General features: G+C 44.6%; 1 long non-coding RNA gene across 1 annotated transcript; it reads left to right on the forward strand.

The window, feature by feature from the left end:
* Window positions 1-2,611: 2,611 nt before the first annotated feature.
* On the forward strand, window positions 2,612-4,611 carry LOC123448940. The gene is made up of 2 exons (XR_006631944.1): window positions 2,612-2,930; window positions 4,083-4,611. It is a non-coding gene; the product is annotated as an uncharacterized LOC123448940 (long non-coding RNA).
* The last annotated feature ends 10,049 nt before the right edge of the window (window positions 4,612-14,660 follow it).

Below are 14,660 nucleotides of genomic sequence, written 5' to 3' on the forward strand. Positions count from 1 at the left end.
TTGCCACGTATTGACTGAGCCTGATTTTTTTTGAAAATAAAAAATCATGCTGCTTGAGAAATATAGTTGAAGGCATTTTGTAACATGGTACAAACGTAGATGTTTATACGTATGTACATATACTATTTCTATGAATGTGCACACGCATATTCTTTTCGTATGAGCACAATCCAAAGATTGAAAGACTGAGCCGACACATTCTCTTAAGATCAATGAAGTCGTTAGAGACACCTTCGTAGCCGATGAGAACGTCTCCTCTCACTCAATGCACATCGCATGAAGGGTTGGAATAAATTTAAAAATATAAGCATCGATGTCAAGTCTAGGACTTGAACTATCATGAGTTGGGATGCCATTGTTCTCCATATCATTTAACCACAAATTCGTTCGTCATTTGCGTTAGTTACTTGCCCACCATTTTATATATCCTCCTCTCCCGTCCCTTCGCCCGACACTTCACGAATCATTCCATCGCTCTCAAGATATATTTCTCTTCCTTCGGCACAGGTTGCAGCAAAAGCGGTAGTGACGGCTCAACTTTCTTTACCCATGTCTCTCTTTCTTCCTCTGATCCTGTCGTTGTTGCTCCGTTGGCCCAACGAGCTAAATCTGGGGACTATTCCGTGAGGAGCGACGCGTGCGACAACGAGGACTGGCAGTGGGTGTCGTGGCTCGCCACCATCGACATTGAGTGTTTCAACGTATATCTGATCCTGTCGTTGTTGCTCCGTTGGCCCAACGAGCCAAACCTGGGGACTATTCCGTGAGGAGCAACACGTGCGACAACGAGGACTGGCAGTGGGTGTCGCGGCTCGCCACCATCGACATCGAGTGTTTCAACGTATATAGTAAATAATTGAAGTTGCTAAGCTAGCTCCACTGTCATGCATTTGAAGTACTCTACCATGAGTGCTTCCCTTCTTGACACGTGTTGGTTTTTATTTAATTCACTATTGGATTTTTATTTTTGTGTTTGCTACTGTTTTTAACATAGTATAACGCCGATGCTCGCATATACGTTAGCACCAGCGTTATAGACTTATGAACACATGCAAGCACACTACCTTTATGAGACCATTTGAGATACTTATCCGGGACTACATTTTGAGACTGATGAAGGCACCGCACATGCTTTCGTGGTCGACGGGAATGTCTCCTTCTATTGAATGAATATCACCAAAGATGCTTAAATAAATCCAGGAAAGGGGATGCAACGGGGCCAAAAGAGTACACCGTAGATGTCACATACACTCACTTCTAGGAATGCACCCACACGCCCGATCCATATAACGCTATCAGGAGAGACCAGAATAAATTCAGGAAAATGCGAGCTTCAGCGTCAACACAGTTACACTCACATATGTAAGCACGCACACACCCAATCCCTATAACATTGTGAGTAGTAGACACGGTAGCAGTTTTTCCTTATTCTACCTTCCATATAAAGTTAGGTTAATTATGATGCAATACCTAGCAGCTTTTTCTGTAGGACATCATAGGATAAGGAAATTAAAGAAAATTTTGTGCCTTAGAGCATCCAGGTTAATACCATTTAAACTATGAGAGTTAGGCTTGATTTAACTGATAATGCATCTCTTATTCGATCAATCATGCATGCTATTTTTCACAACTAAGAGTTACAGGTTGCAACATATATTACTCAAAATATTATGTATAAAAAAATCTTCATTGCAGTGTAATGCCAAAGATTCCATCTTTTTACTAGAGTATCTTCGTTCAATTTTTGCTATTTTGTGAACTGGCGTTTGTATGCATTACAGAAAACAGTAACATTGTTGGATTTTTAACTCGGCTACCTATACCGAGCCTAAAAGAGTAGGCTTTGTCTATTGGTTGGTCCTTTCTATTTTCAAATTCACTTTTTTGTTGTTTTTTTCATCTTCTGTATCTTGCTTTATTCATTAATATAAATTTCCATCTATTATTAGGTGGGGCATTATCTATAAAATGTGATTTTTGAACTCTATATTGGAACAAGTTTCCTTCGGTTCGAAGGAATCTTCATTCTGTATAACTTTTGGTTGCATTAGACAGTTTTAGACTTTGGCTATCTTGATAGGAACAGCTTTTGCCGGAACTTTTAAAATAATATAGCTAAATATCTGTAAACATAGGTGAACTGTTTTTTGGTATCTTTCGATATTTCTCGAAGTTAAATTGACTTGCACATTATCAACTATCAGTTTTCTTATCCATGCTTTCTTTCCTTCTGTAACCACCCAAACAAGCTTCATGACGGGCGCGGCGGCGGCCTCCGCCCACTAGTATTATTGAAAAGTGCTTCCAAAGTAAGGTTTGCTAGCCATTGAGATTCATCAGCGTATGGCACGAGCTACACACATGACCGGACTCGGTGTATGGGTACGTGCATGAGGCCTCGGCCGGATGATTGGGATCCATCAGGCTATACGAACATGACCAGACTCAAGCCTTGTTTGGATTACCGTTTTTATCTGAAATACCCTTATAAATAATACATGCCTCCGCTCGTCGAATTGGATTCAGCTGAAAATCTGTTTATGGCCGGTAAGATATAGGTGTATAATAAATACATCTGTATTAGAATACCCCCATCCAAGCGCGGCCTCAGTGTCTTTCCCTGCCCTAGTTAAATCGATCCCTTTTTCCCCTAACCTACCTGCTAGCTCCCTCCCCCGATTCAGACTCTCGCCTCGTCCCTCGGTCCGCTCAGGCGCCCAGGCCGGCCATCTCCTAGCTCCCTCGCCTCGCCCCTCAGTCCCCTCCCCTCCGGGCTTTGACCGGGGGGGCGGCCCTCTCCCTCGCCTGCCTCCGGGCTCCAGGCCTCCAGCCGGCCGGCCGGTGGAGGGTTTCGCCCTCCGGCTTCCGTGGCGGCGCGGCTCGCTCAGTCAGACGCCAGTCCGCCTCTGGCCTCCCCTACTCCGCCACTGGTGAGTCCTTATCTTCTTCCCTCTCCTGTGCCCTGATATGATACAGCCAAAGTAAGGTTGTAGGCTTTAATTTTTTTTCTTCTAAATTTGAATACACAAGTGTTCAATTCCTTGGCCTTCCCTTGTTGCTTGGGATTAGCGAAAATAATTAGGGATTGGTATTTGGTATTTGGTGATTCATATTGACACTCCATGAACCAAGTCTGTTTAAGGCATTATATGAAGATATGTTAGTTTTGTCCTTTGTCACTCCATGAACCAAGCTTGGCTGTCTTCAGCCTGAACTAAAACCTGGATGTCCTCCATAACTGAGCAGCTCTAAGGGCGGATAAAATTACTTTATTCTGACTCACAAGAACATCAGCTAACTCCAAGACGAATGAGAATGTGCCCTACAGCTCCAGAAGCACCGCCCTGCAAACATGAGCACACACACATAGCTTTAATCCGAGAAAGAGCCATTCCAGTGGTACAAAAAGTAACAATTTCACGTATAATTCACTAACGCGAGAAAGAGCGCATCCAGTGGAACATGAACCCTACCAAACCCCAATCTTTGAGAGGAAAACAAAATCTGCACTCTGGCTTGCAAGTCCTACGTCGTGAGGCGTGAACTGAGACCGATCTCGCGCGCCGATCGTGTGAGTCATGGAAAATAAGGGGTGGATCTAGACGTTGTGCCAGGTGTAAACTGAATCTTTCTCGTAAAAAAAATGTTGCATGATCTAGACTTTGCTTTTTGAAACCAAATCACTTGCAGGTTGTGTGCATGGAAAATGTGTGCTGCTACTTGATATCATCATATGACCGTTGTTTCTCCGTTAGGAGCCTGCTATATTTTGTTATATATGCAACATTAATTTGTATTTTTTTGTATTATTGCGTCACATGATATTTTATTTTTTCCCGATGCAACGCACGGGCATTTTTGCTAGTGATAACCAATCTATCTTACTTCTCAAATAGAAGAGAAGAAATTTTCTAATTTTGGGGTGTTTTATCAACGAGCAGTACGATAATAATTTAAGCACGGGTTACCTCTATAGAACTTGGAGCAGATGGATTTATTTCTTCATACAAAACTGCTAATCTTTTTTTCAGAGTTTTCAGTGAAGTACACCATTTTATAATTTAACCTCAATTTGGATGCAGGTTATGATGCTACTGCTGTAATCCTGATGGGTCTATCATATTGTAGGACTATTCTTCTCTACAATGCTATAACTCGAGGCTGAAGAAGCTAAAACTATTGCTTGACTTTAAAACCTAAAAGTACAGATGTCAGTTGCAATTCATCCCATCATTCTGGAGTCTTGATTGTTTAGTTGTGGTTTCTATGTTGAAAAATGCAGTGCACAATATGTCTCGACTTCGCAATACTAATTTGGAAGTTGGAGACTCTTCGCCGTTCCTGCATACTACTAAATTTGAGGATTTGTCAACCTGCTAATGCAATGTTTCATGGCTTGGCCAAGTTAGGTAATCATGTGTTTGAGTTAAGGCGTCTTATAAAATACAATTCCACCTCCGTACAGAACCAACTTCTGGTTGATTATAAGATGTTTTATTTTAATCTACAAAGCTCCACTTCAAAAGAAGAGAACAAAATTGTAAGCTTACTGTTGTTATTCCTTTGTGTGGAGTTCTATCACGATATACAGGACTGTGCCTTTGTACTCTAGATGTTCTAATGTTGTTTTTACTTTTTGTATTCCATTATATAATTGCTTAGAAGAGACCCATGTTATGCTAAGCTGCTGATGAAGTTCCAAACCTTGGTCTTTAGCTGGCTCTGCATATATTTCAATCCAAAAGGTAAAATGTAGTTAATCAAATTTAAGTACGAGCGCTAAGAACTTTGTTGTTTTGGTCTTTAGCTGGCTCTGCATTCCTTGGTAATAGGAACCCAACTAAAAAACCTATGAAACTAAGTGACTACACGGTGAGTGCACCTGCCAAACCAATGAATTAAGAGATTGCATATGTGTTTTTGTTTACTTTGTGCTCAATGGAAAAAACCATATTCAACTAACATATTTCTCAAATAATATTGCACACCATGGCTCCGAGGTCTGGACACAATTCCACAATTCCGTGAAAACAGTCAGTGCCTTCCACCGTATTACTTTGTATATGTATGCAACGGGCGCGGCGGTTCAGCGCCAGTTCATCTTTAAGTGGGTTCATCTTCCTTTTTTAGTTTTTCTATCTCAATTCATTCCAAGTAAAAAAGTTAGTGCCGCTCCCTTGATGTGTACTTAATTGTGTTGAAGAATCTTTAAGTAAATGTGTACTTAATTGTGTTGGAGAATCTTTAAGTAAATAACGACAAATTAGTGTTGTCCTATACTAATTTGTCGTTATTTTCCGAACTCTAGTCTTTTATACTCACTCTTAAAACGTCTCATTTTCGAGGCAACCTTTTCTCGATCTCTTGTTCCATGCCGCCTCACGCCTAATGCCAGGAGAAGGAGAGCGAGGCCTCGCGCGGCCTGCCAAATGTCGCTGCTGAGGTGTCTGGTGTGTCGCATGCCAATTTTTTCTTTTGAATATTTTTTGAGGCAATTTTCTTTTGAAAAAATGCATGACTTTCTACTTCACCCTCGACCGATCATAAAAATCGAACCCAGTTGGTATTGGGTCATTGGCCATGCGGCGGCTTAAGGTCAATGTTGTGATTCCTAGTTTCACATGAGTTTTTTAATTCATTGAAGAAACACAATTTTTAATACCTTACCATTTTTTCGTTGAAAGACCGACACCTTAAAAACCCGGACGAGGCCTTGGTTCCTTCTTTTTCAAGTGAAACCGTCGGTCCAGTTCTTAAAACGATGCCCAAATTTAAGCTCTCGTGTGTTGTTGGTCTTCCACTCCTTTGTGAGTATTGACATCAAATACTAAATTTCATATGATCATTTCAAAGTTATGGCCATCGAGTCATCCTAAAATTCACATAAAAATATGGTCAATACACTGCAACCATACCAAAAATAGTTTGGTATTTACCAACCAAACTATATTGTTTTTTCATACCATATTACCAAAGAATGCAAACACTATTTACCAAGATAATAACATATTTATAAAAAATCATATTGACATATGCGTCCTATATGTTAAAGGTATTTGTGATCTATGTATGCAGTTGATTTTAGATTTTTCTAGTTCCCCTAAAATAATAGAACATGTAACAATATGTATCAACCATGCTTATGTGGTACTAACACGTAACACATTTGAGTAACACATATTTATATGTTACCATATCAAAATCTATGTAACACATTCGACCAACACATATTTATATGTTACAGTTGTAATATTGATGTAACACATTTTGATGTCTTATATAGTCTGTGTTATTGCCTATCGTTGGACACAAAATGATGTGTTACAGCAATTTCACTTGTAACACATTTTACAATCTGTTACATGATTGTGTTACTTAAAGTCTGTTTTCTTGTAGTGCAAAGGCGCTTCACTCCCCGGCAACGGCGCCAGAAAAGAGTCTTCATGACCCAGAAGTATAGGGGATCAATCGTAGTCCTTTCGATAAGTAAGAGTATCGAACCCAACGAGGAGCAGAAGGATCTGACAAGTGGTTTTCAGCAAGAAAATATCTGCAAGCACTGAAATTGTTAGTAACAAGTGATTGTGTGGTGAGATGATTCGTAGCAAGCAACAAGTAACAAAAGTAGCAACGCTGTAGCAAAGTGGCCCAATCCCTTTTGTAGCAAGGGACAAGCCTGGACAAAGTCTTATAGGAGGAAATATGCTCCCGAGGACACACGGGAATTTCTGTCATGCTAGTTTCATCATGTTCATATGATTCGCGTTCGTTACTTTGATAATTTGATATGTAGGTGGACCGACGCTTGGGTACTGACCTTACTTGGACAAGCATCCCACTTATGATTAACCCCTCTTGCAAGCATCCGCAACTACGAAAGAAGAATTAATACAAAGTCTAACCATAGCATTAAACTAGTGGATCCAAATCAGCCCCTTACGAAGCAATGCATAAACTAGGGTTTAAGCTTCTGTCACTCTAGCAACCCATCATCTACTTACTACTTTCCAATGCCTTCTTCTAGGCCCAAATAATGGTGAAGTGTTATGTAGTCGACGTTCACATAACACCACTAGAGGAAAAACAACATACAACATATTAAAATACCAAACAAATACCAAATTCAGATGACTACTATTAGCATGACTTATCCCATGTCCTCAGGAACAAAACTAACTACTCACAAAGCATAATCATATTCATGACCAGAGAGGTAATGAGTACCATCAAGGATCTGAACATAAACTCTTCCACCAAATAATCCAACTAGCATCAACTACAAAGAGTAATCAACACTACTAGCATCCTTACAAGTACCAATCGGAGTCGCGAGATGGAGATTGGTTACAAGTGCTGAACTAGGGTTTGGAGATGAGATGGTGCTGATGAAGATGTTGATGGTGACGAGTCCCCTTCGATGAGAGGAGTGTTGGTGATGATGATGGCGACGATTTCCCCCTCCGGGAGGGAAGTTTCCCCGGCAGGATCGTCCTGCCGGAGCTCTAGATTGGTTCTGCTCAAGTTCCGCCTCGTGGCGGCGGCGAAACCACGAAAAAGCTGCCCCCTCATTTTTTCTTGGACGAAACCCTCCATATAGCAAAAGAGGGGAGCAAGTGGGCCAGTGGGCTGCCCACAAGCCCTCATGGCGCGGCCTCGGGGGTGGCCGGGCCGTGCAGGCTTGTGGGCACCCCCTGGTGCCCCTCTAGCACTTCTTCGACCGAGTATATTTCTATAAATCGGGGAAAAAAATACTCGTTGATTTTTACGACGTTTGGAGTTGCGCAGAATAGGTATGTCAACTTTGCTCCACTTTCAGGCCAGAATTCCAGTTGCCGGTATTCTCCCTCTTCATGTAAACCTTGCAAAATAAGAGAGAAAAGGCATAAGAATTTTACCGTGAAGTGAAATAACAGCCAAAGAAGCGATAAATATCAACATGAAAACATGATGCAAAATGGACATATCACTTTCACATCGGCCATTATTGATGGCACTTGTGCTTCAAAGATGAGCATTGATCATGAACCCAAGGATAACTCTTCACGGTGTCATACCTTTTGTCTCAAACATAGGTGGCTCCGACCACCGCCCCTTTCTCTCCCGATAAAGGAAGGTTATAATATGGCTAATCAGTACATTTTGCTTGTGATTGTTTCTCCCATACTCAGTAATCGGTGCCCACGATGATTTCGCACTGTTCTAGAAAGTTCTAAAACTCTATGTGTTTTTTGGAGCGGTACTACCGTTCAGAGGAAGCGGTACTACCGCTAGGGGGAGCGGTACTACCGCCCGGGTAGAGGTACTACCGCTATGACCCGAGCGGTAGTACCGCAATGACCAACACGGTACTACCGCTGGCTAGGGCTAGGTTGGCTACATTCTGCACCTATTCAGGGGGAGCAGTACTACCGCTCATGACTCGAGCGGTACTACCGCCAGCCCAGCGGTACTACAACTCTGGCCGAGCGGAACTACCGCCCTGCCCGTGCCCTAGGGGGTATATAAAGGGAGGGGGCCGTTTTCTCTGCCCCATTTTCTTGTTCTTCGTGGATCTCTCTCTCTCTCTCTCTCTCTCTCTCTCTCTTTCTCTCTCTCTCTCTCTCTCTCTCTCTATCCCGAAATCCCCCAGATCTGATCTTCCTCCGCGGATCTTCTCCTCCCTTTCCAATTGGAGGGATTGCTCCCCCTCCTCCTTCCTCCTTTGGGTGCTATGGATTACGGTACAACTCCTCTCCTTCCTCTCTTGGTTGGTGTTCTTGCTTCTAGGGTTAGGAGCTTGATGTACTAGATTCATTGTTATGATTTATGCTTAGTTTTTGGATGGAACGGAGGAGAAACCTTAGGAGATTTTAGGTCCAATGTTTTTACTTGAATCAATCTGACATGCCCTAGAGTTCTACATGTTTTAAAATCTGTTGGTTCTTGTCAAAATTGTTATGGATGTGGTTTAGATGTAGATCCCATCTAAAAATCCAGCCCCACGCGGTACTACCGTTCCATCCCGGGCGGTACTACCGCTGGGGGCAGCAGTACTACCGCTTGCCTGGCGGTACTACCACTCGGTGGTGGTACTACCTCCCCTCAGCTAGTGGTACTACCGCTGTGCCATCTATGGCTGATTTACTTTGGCGTCTTGTGCTTCTTCTTATGTGTTCTGGACCTTGCCATGACTCTTTTTGTCGCCTTTTCTGCGTGTTTGTGTTGTGTGTCATAGGTGGTGGTTCCCATCATTCTAACCCGGTCCGTGACACCCAATCGAAGAGGTTTCTCAATCCTGACCACCCAGAAGGTTCAGAAAGTTCCAATCCCAATCCTACAAAGCGCTATTTCAAGAAGACTACATCGAAGGAAAAGGAGGCCAACATTGACTACATCACTATGCCTCCTAAAGAGTTTATGCGGCGCCGTGGGAGCAATCCTTATGTCAATGAGAGAGTTCAGCTCAAAGGTTGTGATTTGTTTTGGACAAAGCAACAAGCCCTGATATATCAAGATGTGATCCTGTCCTTCAAGAAGATCTATGTCCCTGTGCAGTGGATTGATCTCCATCATCTCCAGAGGTATCCTAATTATTTTGGAGAGGCCCTCTCTTTGATTGAGCAACTTGGTATTGAGGACGTCATCACCTTCCCATCATGACTTTGAACCGGAGATTGTGGCTCAATTCTATGTCACTGTCCACTTTCATAGTGATGAGGATCGCACTATGACTTGGATGACGAATGGCAAGAGAATGTCTGGAACTTGGGTAGAGTTCATGAAGCTTTTGAATGTGCCTGATGAGGGACCGCGGACTGTTGTTGGTTTGCGCCCTCATGCCCAATCTGGTGCCACCCCCAAGAACAAGCTGCAACATCTCTATGTGAGGAAGAATGTGCTTCCCCCGCTCTTGGATATCATGCACCGAATCTTCCGCAACACATTGTTTCCTCGTGTTGGAAACAAAGACGGGGTTCATTCCTTTCTGGTGTACATGTTTCTGATGTGTGAGGAGGGAAGGACAAAGAACACTGGGCTACTCAACGTATCTGATGTGATGTTCTCTGAGCTTAAGAGTTCGATCTCTCATCGTAAGGTCCCCATCTATGGGCCTTACTTGTTCTTTTTCATCAAGAAAAAGTGGGCAGAGTCTTTTCCGCAAGTGCCCTTTCCTGCTAGCTCTGGGTGTGTCAGCCATGATCCTATCAAGCCGTGCCATAAGGAGAAGTGGGCCAACACCTCATCTTCAAGTTATGCTCAACGCATGGAGACTGACAGGGAGATTGCTGCTGCTGAGGGAGGCCCTGCCTCGCATACCCACTCCTCTGTTGTGACATCTTGGGCCGTGAAGCTGAAGGACCAGATGAAGACTCTCTTCTGCATGCAGGCCAAGGGACAGTATCAGACTCATGTGGCCCAAAAGGAGAACCGACAGAGGCACAAGCGTGTATTGAGGATGCTTGATGTGCATATTTCGAGCGGCCCTCGGGACATCATTACTCCAGAGGCTGACTGGATGTAGGCACGAAACTACCAGTGGGCTGAGTCCGATGCTGAGGATGAAGAATATGACGAGGACGCTGAGGAGGAGGAGCCGGCTGAGGAGGAGGAAGATGAGGAGGATGCGGATGCTACGGACGGGTCTGATGCGGATGCCTGAGCTACCACCTGTGTCCTAGGTGTCCTCTCTGCCCTTTTTGGTGTCTTGATGCCAAAGGGGGAGAGAGTGCAGGGATTTGGATTTGCTTTGCTTTATCATTTTCTGAGGCTTTCTGTGTTGAACTTGGCTGGTTTTATCGTGTTCGATTACCTTTCATGGTCGCGAGACTTTGTTTAGTCATATGCCATACCTACATTACCTTTATTAATTATCTTCATGCTCACATGCTTTACCTTGCTTCCTCACTTAATGTTGTATCAGGTCATTGCAAGGATTACTAGCCTATGATTTCTAGGGGGAGTCTTCTCCTTGGACTGAGTGCACTTCTGTTCATAGCACTAACCTAAATCATGCACTCGTCGAGGGGAAGCCAGTCCCTAGACCATACACTTTGGGTTTGTAGTTGTATTCAGTATACTTTCCTTTTGTGCAAATTCGGTATTGTCATCAATTTACCAAAAGGGGGGAGATTGTTAGGGCACATTTGTCTCTAAGTGATTTTGGTGATTGATGACAGTACCTCAACGGACTAATCGTGTGCATTGAGCATTTCAGATAATACATGACAAAGGCACAAGACGTTTCGGCACCCCTCCGTGGATTAGAAGCACGGTGGCTTCTACGGTTCTCTTTGTTGGTTTTGAGTCGTAGGAACGCCGTACTATTAAGAGGGGATCCGTGTCGGAATGGTTTGGGTGGAACCAAACTCTCACGCGCACATTTTATCTCCACCTCTTTTCCCTTGTTGCTATGGAGCTCCCCCTTGTTTTCTCTCTCTCTCTTGGGAAAAAGGCTCTAGCGGTAGTACAGCTAGAGGTGAGCGGTAGTACCACTAGTAAGCGGTAGTACCGCCCCCTGGTTAGTGGTAGTGCCGCTCCAAGACTGTAGTAGCGCTCTCCTAGCAGTTGTGCTACGTCAGACTTTTTGCGAAGACTTTCTCAGCAGTGGTAGGCCCGGTAGTAGCTCTTGCACTACCTTGGGTAAAGCGGTAGTACCGCTCTAGTCCTAGCGGTGGTACCGTTTGGGCTTGCGCTAGTACCGCTGGTGGCAGCGGTAGTACCGCTACCCCTAAGTAGTAGTACCGCTCTGCTCGTGCAGCAAGTGGGGGTAACGGTTGGATTTGTTCCCCCACTATATAAAGTGTTCTTCCACTCTGTGAACCCTACCTTTGACCCTCCAAGACTCCATTGTTGCTCCCTAAGCTCATATGTGCCCGATCTCTCTCCCTGGCCAATCAAACTTGTTCCCCCCACTAATCCCTTGCGGATCTTGTTATTCTTGGGTGTTTGAGAACTCTAGACGGTTGAGGTCACCTCGGAGCCACATTTCCTTTGTGGTGAAGCTCTGTGGTCTTGTTGGGAACCTCCAAGCTTTGTGTGGAGATAGACCCAACCTTGTTTGTAAAGGTTCGGTCGCCTCCTTCAAGGGCACCTATAGTGGAATCACGACACCTTGCATTGTGTGAGGGCGTAAGGAGAATACGGTGGCCCTAATGGCTTATTGGGGAGCATTGTGCCTCCTGTTGGGGAACGTCGCATGGGAAACAAAAAAAATTCATACGCGCACGAAGACCTATCATGGTGATGTCCATCTATGAGAGGGGATATTCGATCTACGTACCCTTGTAGATCGCACAGCAGACGCGTTAAGAAAGCGGTTGATGTAGTGGAACGTCCTCACGTCCCTCGATCCGCCCCGCGAACCGTCCCGCAATTAGTCCCACGATCTAGTGCCGAACGGACGGCACCTCCACGTTCAACACACGTACAGCTCGACGATGATCTCGGCCTTCTTGATCCAGCAAGAGAGACGGAGAGGTAGATGAGTTCTCCGACAGCGTGACGGCGCTCTGGAGGTTGGTGGTGATCTAATCTCAGCAGGGCTCCGCCCGAGCTCCGCAGAAACGCGATCTAGAGGTAAAACCGTGGAGATATGTGGTCGGGCTGCCGTGGCAAAGTTGTCTCAAATCAGCCCTAAAACCTCCGTATATATAGGGGGAAGAGGGGGAGCCTTGCCTTGGGGCTCAAGAGGCCCCAAGGGGGTCGGTCGAGCCAAAGGGGGGGAGTCCTCCCCTTCCAAACCGAATCCAACTAGGTTTGGAAGGAGGAGTCCTTCCCCTTTTTCCCACCTCCTCTTTTTTTTCTTTTTTTTTCTCTTTGATTTTCTTCCTATGGCGCATAGGGCCTTCTTGGGATGTCCCACCAGCCCACTAAGGGCTGGTGCGCCACCCCCAAGGCATATGGGCTTCCCCAGGGTGGGTTGCCCCCCCCCCCCCCGGTGAACACCCGGAACCCATTCGTCATTCCCGGTACATTCCCGGTAACTCCGAAAACCTTCCGGTAATCAAATGAGGTCATCCTATATATCAATATTCGTTTCCGGACCATTCCGGAAACCCTCGGGACGTCCGTGATCTCATCCGGGACTCCGAACAACATTCGGTAACCAACCATATAACTCAAATACGCATAAAACAACGTCGAACCTTAAGTGTGCAGACCCTGCGGGTTCGAGAACTATGTAGACATGACCCGAGTGACTCCTCGGTAAATGTCCAATAGCGGGACCTGGATGCCCATATTGGATCCCACATATTCAACGAAGATCTTATCGTTTGAAACTCAGTGCCAAGGATTCATATAATCCCGTATGTCATTCCCTTTGTCCTTCGGTATGTTACTTGCCCGAGATTCGATCATCAGTATCCGCATACCTATTTCAATCTCGTTTACCGGCAAGTCTCTTTACTCGTTCCGTAATACAAGATCCCGCAACTTACACTAAGTCACATTGCTTGCAAGGCTTGTGTGTGATGTTGTATTACCGAGTGGGCCCCGAGATACCTCTCCGTCACACGGAGTGACAAATCCCAGTCTCGATCCATACTAACTCAACGAACACCTTCGGAGATACCTATAGAGCATCTTTATAGTCACCCAGTTATGTTGTGACGTTTGATACACACAAAGCATTCCTCCGGTGTCAGTGAGTTATATGATCTCATGGTCATAGGAACAAATACTTGACACGCAGAAAACAGTAGCAACAAAATGACACGATCAATATGCTACGTCTATTAGTTTGGGTCTAGTCCATCACGTGATTCTCCTAATGACGTGATCCAGTTATCAAGCAACAACACCTTGTTCATAATCAGAAGACCCTGACTATCTTTGATCAACTGGCTAGCCAACTAGAGGCTTGCTAGGGACAGTGTTTTGTCTATGTATCCACACATGTATATAAGTCTTCATTCAGTACAATTATAGCATGGATAATAAACGATTATCTTGATACAGGAATTATAATAATAACTATATTTATTATTGCCTCTAGGGCATAATTCCAACAGTCTCCCACTTGCACTAGAGTCAATAATCTAGCCCTCACGTCATCATGCGAATTACATTGTAATAAATCTAACACCCATATAGTTCTGGTGTTGATCATGCTTTGCCCGTGGAAGAGGTTTAGTCAGCGGGTCTGCTACATTCACATCCGTGTGTACTTTGCATATATTTACGTCCTCCCCTTCGACGTAGTCGCGGATGAGGTTGAAGCGTCGTTTGATGTGTCCGGACTTCTTGTGAAACCGTGGTTCCTTTGCTAGGGCAATGTCACCCGTGTGTCACAGAACAAGGTTATTGGATTCAGTGCGCTTGGCACTACTCCAAGATCCGTCATGAACTGCTTCATCCAGACACCCTCCTTAGTCGCCTCTGAGGCAGCCATGTACTCCGCTTCACATGTAGAATCTGCTACGACGCTTTGCTTGGAACTGCACCAGCTTACCGCACCCCCATTAAGAATTAATACGTATCCGGTCTGCGACTTAGAGTCGTCCAGATCTGTGTCAAAGCTTGCATCGACGTAACCCTTTACGGCGAGCTCTTCGTCACCTCCATACACGAGAAACATCTCCTTAGTCCTTTTCAGGTACTTCAGGATATTCTTGACCGCCGTCCAGTGATCCACTCCTGGATTACTCTGGAACCTGCCTGCCATACTTATGGCCAAGCTA

The sequence above is a fragment of the Hordeum vulgare genome, chromosome 4H, assembly GCF_904849725.1.
Source record: "Hordeum vulgare subsp. vulgare chromosome 4H, MorexV3_pseudomolecules_assembly, whole genome shotgun sequence".
Lineage (NCBI taxonomy): Eukaryota > Viridiplantae > Streptophyta > Magnoliopsida > Poales > Poaceae > Hordeum > Hordeum vulgare.